At 33.7% G+C, this 6,525-nt stretch overlaps 1 pseudogene; it reads left to right on the top strand.

The window, feature by feature from the left end:
* The first annotated feature begins 1,207 nt into the window (after positions 1–1,207).
* On the top strand, positions 1,208–2,749 carry LOC132051035 (amino acid transporter AVT3B-like; annotated as a pseudogene).
* Positions 2,750–6,525: the final 3,776 nt, after the last annotated feature.

Genomic DNA, 6,525 nt, shown 5'->3' with positions numbered 1-6,525 from the left:
TATATGGCTAAATAAATGACTCTTTCATTTGTATATTTTGTTATATCTAGGATGATGTGAATGTTACATCTTTCATATGTTTTAAAGCTCTTAATTCATATGCATATATGGGTAGTACTGTTGATGGGTACACTGTATAGTGATAGTTCGCTCAATCAAAGTTAAGGTATCGGGGTGCCAGTCCGTCTCACCAATTTTACAGCATGACAAAATGGATTTTAAGTTATAGCTTTTAAAAATATTTCAGCAGCGACAATCAAAATTTAAAAGTCCTTATATGCACAATAGAGTGTAAGAGTAACGTGCAAGGCAGAGATGGAGGCAAGAAGGTTCAATTGAATCGCCTTGCTCAAAGATTGGATTGTACAACTAGTGGAAAAATGAATTTTTAGTTATATATAAATTGTTGATTCCACCTTGACCTAAGGGAAAATGTGTTTTTTTTTTTTTTTTTTTTAAGTTTACCCACCCGATGTCCGGTACTCATATAGGGCCCCGACTAATCAGGATCCGCGTAAGGCCGCGTTTAAGGAGGAAAATTTCTCTGAATTTTTTCCATGTCAAGGGCTCAAACACGAGACTTCTAATTAAGCATGGAGGGATCATATCCATCCCACAACAACCCTTATTGGTAAGAGAAATTGTTGTATAGTGGTAAAAGGGGCTAAAAATCATTCTAGGGTACAAGTCCAAATCCTAGGTGTGACGCTTTAATTTCTCTTTCTAATCCTCTTCTGTGAATTTTTACCGAAAAGGTGTAACTTAAATACATAGTTAATGCGCGTTATATTAAAATAAAATCATAAAAAAATAACGGTAGATTTTTGTAACAAAATTTATAAACAAATATTCAATTTATAATTTGAAGTTTGATTTCTAAAGCAAATTGGGGGTCTGAATTAATTTCATGAACTGTAATATGCATTCACATTCACAATGAATAGGCATAAACATCTTTCTAACCATATCTATCCACTAATAAATGGAATATCAATAATTAGTACTCCAATATGATAAATATCTTTCTAAACATAACAAATACATCCATAATACATAATAAATAGAATTAGTTAACAAAATGCATCTTTGCCACAGAATTCTCCTTAGAAGTAGGAGAAGTTATATATCCAATAAACAACTGGACACATTGCTTCATAACCGCCTCTGAACTTACCTTAAACGCAAGGGTGTTTCAAGATTTTGATTACTACAGGTGTCATAATAGAGTAGATCTCATTTGATAGGTAAAAGAATCAAACAAAACAAAAATAAAATGGTTTCCTACATCCATTAGAATTCATCCCTTTGATCATAATATTTACATCCCCTTCTCTTCCCTTAGACACTCTCTGGTCTGGTCGCAACCGTCATTCCATCTCTGCCATTATGGCCAATGGGGAAGTTTCCATTGGCGAATCATCAACAAGACCTCTTTTGCCTAAAGAAGAAACCCCTCTTCTTGAAAACTCATCAAAATCTTGTCTTCCAAAGACATTTGCCAACTTCTTCATTGCTATTGTTGGTGCCGGCGTTCTTGGTCTCCCTTATACATTTATGAGAACTGGTTGGATCACTGGCGTTGTCACGCTTTTCTCTGTTGCAGCTTTAACGTACCATGGCATGATGCTTCTCATTGATACAAGAAAAAGACTTGATCTTTCTCTAATTGGTGATTCCAAGATTTCGTCGTTTGGTGATCTTGGTTTCGTTGTTTGTGGTCCGATAGGTAGATTTGCTGTTGATGTTATGATTGTTCTATCTCAATCTGGATTCTGCATTGGATATCTCATTTTCATTGGCAATACTTTATCTCATCTTATTAGTTTGTCAAAAAGTTTTGATATTCCTCTTTTTTCCTCTGCCAAGAGTTTGTACATATGGGGTTGTTTGCCTTTTCAATTGGGATTGACTGCTATTCCCTCATTGACACTTTTAGCCCCATTGAGTATATTCGCTGACGTTGCACAGATCGGTGCAATGGGTGTCGTTATGGTTGAGGATGTGCAGACTTTTACGAACCAATGGCCATCGGATATAGAGGCATTCGGGACACTATCAACATTCTTTTATGGTTTGGGTGTGGCTCTTTATTCATTTGAAGGGGTTGGAATGGCTATACCTTTAGAGTCAGAAATGAAAGACAAGTCAAAGTATGGGAAAATATTGGCCTTGTCAATGTTCTGGATTGCTTTGATGTATGGAACATTTGGTGTCATGGGGTATTTTGCATTTGGTTCAAGGACAAAGGATATAGTCACATCAATATGGGAAAGGACTATTAAGCACAATTGTAAAATTGGGGCTTTGCATTAATTTGTTCTTTACATTTCCCTTGATGTTGAATCCAGCATTTGAGGTATTTGAAAGGAGATTTTCGGATGGAAATTACAGTGTGTGGATGAGATGGATACTTGTTTTGGGAGTGACAATGGTGGCTTTGTTGGTTCCAAATTTCGCGGATTTCATGTCATTGGTTGGTAGCAGTACTTGTTGTGTTCTAGGGTTCGTTTTACCAGCATTATTTCATTATCAGGTATTCAAAGGAGATATGGATCGAAAAGGCGCATTTTTCGATTTGGGATTAATAGCCTTAGGGGTGTTTTTTGGGGTTTCTGGTACTTGGTATTCCCTAGTTGAGATGTTTTCTCAAGGCAAAATTGTTTAATATGCTCCAGCTTATGTTACCATTCATCAGTTACTACTAGTTGGATCAGCTTATGATTCTTGAATACAAATTTGATTATGTGATTGTGATTTAGAACTAATTGCTTTTGTGCTTTTGGTTTCTTGATCATTGATGCTTTTCACTTGCTTTAAGAAAAAGACTCGTGAACATGACATGAGTTGCACTTGAAGAACTAATTTGGGGTCCATTTGTGACCATCTTCATTGATATGCATAGGCAAATAAGTTACTTCCTTTGTCTCAAAAAATTGTCTTAGTTTGACTTAACATTTAGTTTAAGAAATAAAGGAACACTTTTGAAATATGTGGTCCCAAAACAAACCTTAGATATTTGTGTGGTTGTAAATTATCTCATAAAGTTAAATTGTTTCTAAATATATAAATATGTCAACTTTTTAGGACAAACAAATAAAAGACAATTTTTTTTACGAAGGGAGTTTAAACTTACTCCGTGTTTCCCAATTTATGTGGCGCTTTTTCCTTTTCAAGATTCGGACTTATGTAAACATTGACTAATATTTTAAAAGGAAAAGGTGCAAATATACCCCTCGACTTTGCGATTTAGAGTATATATACCCCTTGTTAAAAAAGTGATTCATAAATATCCTTGCTGTTACACAAATGGTGCAAATTTACCGTTGCCGTTACATAAATGGTGCAGATATACCCATTTTTCTAACAATGTTAAAAAAAAAAAAAAAGATTCTTTAGCTTATTTTTTAATTAAAAAAATGTCACGTGGCTTTGAAAAAATAAGACTATCATTTTCTTTAGTAAACTTATTTCTCTAAAGCCACATGGTAATTTTGTTTTCTGAGCGGTCGACTCTAGCTCATTTAAAAAAATGAGTAGACTTATTTTTTTTAAAGCCATAGGAATATTTCATAAACGAAAATAAGACTATCATTTTCTTTAGTAAACTTATTTCTCTAAAGCCACATGGTAATTTTGTTTTCTGAGCGGTCGACTCTAGCTCATTTAAAAAAATGAGTAGACTTATTTTTTTTAAAGCCATAGGAATATTTCATAAACGAATCAGAACCGACCCACCGGAAAAAAAATTACCACGTGGCTTTAAAATAACAAGTCTATCAAAAAAAAATGGGTAGACTCATTTGTTTAAAGCCACATGCATTTTTTTAAGCCACATGCATTTTTTTTAATTAAAAATAAGATAAATATTTTTTAAAAAAAATCATAAGCGAAAAGGGTATATTTGCACTTGTGTAACGGCAGGGGTATATATGCACCACTTTTTAACGAGAGGTATATCTATTCTAAATCTCAAAGTTGAGGGGTATATTTGCACCTTTGCCTTATTTTAAAATATATTATTTCATCTTATTGACGTAAGAAAAATTACAACTTATACTACTACTACTTTTCATATAGTTTTTAAAAATCTAAATTTTAATTTTAGAATATGGAATTGATTTAATCCAATTTAGCTTCAAAAATTAGTAAAATTAACTCTTTAGAAGTGATAAGTGACACATAAATTGGGAGAGATAGTAGTTTATTTCAAGATTTACTACACCTATTGTTATATCTGATTTTCATAATGTACTTCATGATTTGCATTTGGTAGAATCATCACGTGTACTTAACTTATATCCACAAATACTCATTGGAAAAGTCAGAAAGAAAGGTAATCGATCATGTGCAACATATTTCCATCGGAAGATACATTACCTTTTTTTGGGATAATAGTCAAAATACCCCCCAATGTTTGACCAAAATGCCAACTACACACCTAACCTTTTTGTTGGTCCTATTACCCCCTGGACAAATTTTTCGTATTAAAATGCGCTTTTTCGTGAAGTGGGAGAGAACGTGAATACACCGCCCATGTGGCGCATGATGGCCTTCAAAAATGCATCGACGTGTTTTGGACTCGACTGAGCATGTCATATGATGCCACATAGATATATTTAAATTCCTCCATTTTTACACCCAACTTCTCATTTTTTAGCCCAACTTCTCATTTTTCTCAATCACGGTAAACAAGCCCTAAACACAAAACCCATTTTCCTTTCATACCACCACCCGGAACGATTACCACAATAATCCGTGGTTTCTTCTTTTGATTGCATAGGAAATTAAAGATCGTCTATGAGTTTGAAGTGTAAGTTGCCAAGTGAAGATTTGGATGTTTTGGTATCCATCTCCATTTTTTTGTCAAAATAATATCCATTATAAACAAAAATCTGACCGAAGAAAATCCACATATGATTCCCAACAACTTGTTAAAGAACAACTTTCCACCATAAACGAAAATGCGAAGGAAAAAAAACGAAAAATACAAGAAAAAAAAAAAGGAAAAATGCGAAAAAAAAAAAAGTTGAAAAATCTAATGTTGTTAAAGAAAATACTGATTGGAAGTTGCTTGTTTGGAGTTGCTACTTGTTGCTTGGTTGGAGTTGTTTAAGCACTAATTCTTTGAGTTGATATTGGGAGAAAATTAAACTCCATTGCTAGGAATTTGGAGAAAGCTATGAAGAACACCAAATGGGTTTATTTAAATTCTTCATTGTTTGATCAAATTAATGGATGAACTTTGTTCTATTAGGTGTTAGGAAGCTTCCTTTCATATTTGGATTTGTTTGGATTAGATTTGAGGAAGTTGGTGTGATTTTTTTTTTTTCAACTTCTAATGAAGATGATGATGATAATGTTGATGAAGATGAAGGAGAATTGGTTATGGGTTTTTGGATCCTTACTAAAAATAGAGTATGGAAAATTGAGAGATTTTTTTTTTGAGTTGATTTGGTGTGATTTTTTTTCCAACTCCTAATGAAGACGATGATGACGTGGCACGTGGGCCGGTGCGTGTATACAAGCGCACAATAACAATTGGGAGTTGTCATATTGGATTGCCACATCGGCAAAAAGGGTCATTTTGATGCGAAAAAATTTGTTCGGGGGGTAATAGACCCCCGCAAAGGTTAGGTGTGTAGTTGGGATTTTGGTCAAACGTTGGGGGGTATTTTGACTATTATCCCCCTTTTTTTATACCCAGTCCCTAATACCCGTTTTAGAGCTCGGATAAATTCAAGTTCGCGCTGCGTAAATAACACCTTAATTACGTGTAATCACAGTTGGACTTTTTTGAATTTTCTAAATATCTCAACTTTTTATATATCTAATTCGTTAGTTTTCAGTACTTTAAGAAAGAAAAAGAAAAGCGTAGACAACTTTGTATAAATCCATCTATAAAATCAACATAATGTTAAGTGATTAATATTTGATAAAAACCGCATTACAACCTTTTCTCAAAGTTATTCAGTTTATGTTGATAGATTTATCCTTCCGCCGTCCCATATTATTTGTCCACATTGCTATTAATGTCCGTCTCAAAATATTTGTCTATTTACAAAACCAAGATAGAATTAGTTAAGTTTCCTACTTTGCCGTTAACATTAACTGTTTTTTAAGGTACCAATATTGATTAGAGTGCAATTAATTAGACATATGCAAGGGTAATTTAGTAAAAAAATACTTTTATTTATAAGTTCTTAAAGGGCGTGTGAAATAAAAAGTAAACAAGTGATGTGGGACGGAGGGAGTATGTCATTACGAAATACATATATATCATTTGAAAGTGTTAGTTTTATTGGTGTTGTTCCACCTAATATGACATCTTGAGACCTAAAAAATAAAAAGAAAGGAAAACATTAACAACTGCTTAAATGTAAATTTCATTTATACACTCAAAATATGGCTTGTTTCAATGGATACTTGAACACATGATAAGTTTATCAGCGTTCAGAGGCGTTTTTGGGGCGAGCCCCTGGGCGAGGTGTACCACAAACACCTCGGGGCATAAATGAAAGGCGTAGA

This window comes from Lycium ferocissimum, chromosome 3 (assembly GCF_029784015.1).
Source record: "Lycium ferocissimum isolate CSIRO_LF1 chromosome 3, AGI_CSIRO_Lferr_CH_V1, whole genome shotgun sequence".
NCBI classification, from domain to species: Eukaryota; Viridiplantae; Streptophyta; class Magnoliopsida; order Solanales; family Solanaceae; genus Lycium; species Lycium ferocissimum.
This window is presented reverse-complemented; position numbering and strand designations above follow the sequence as displayed.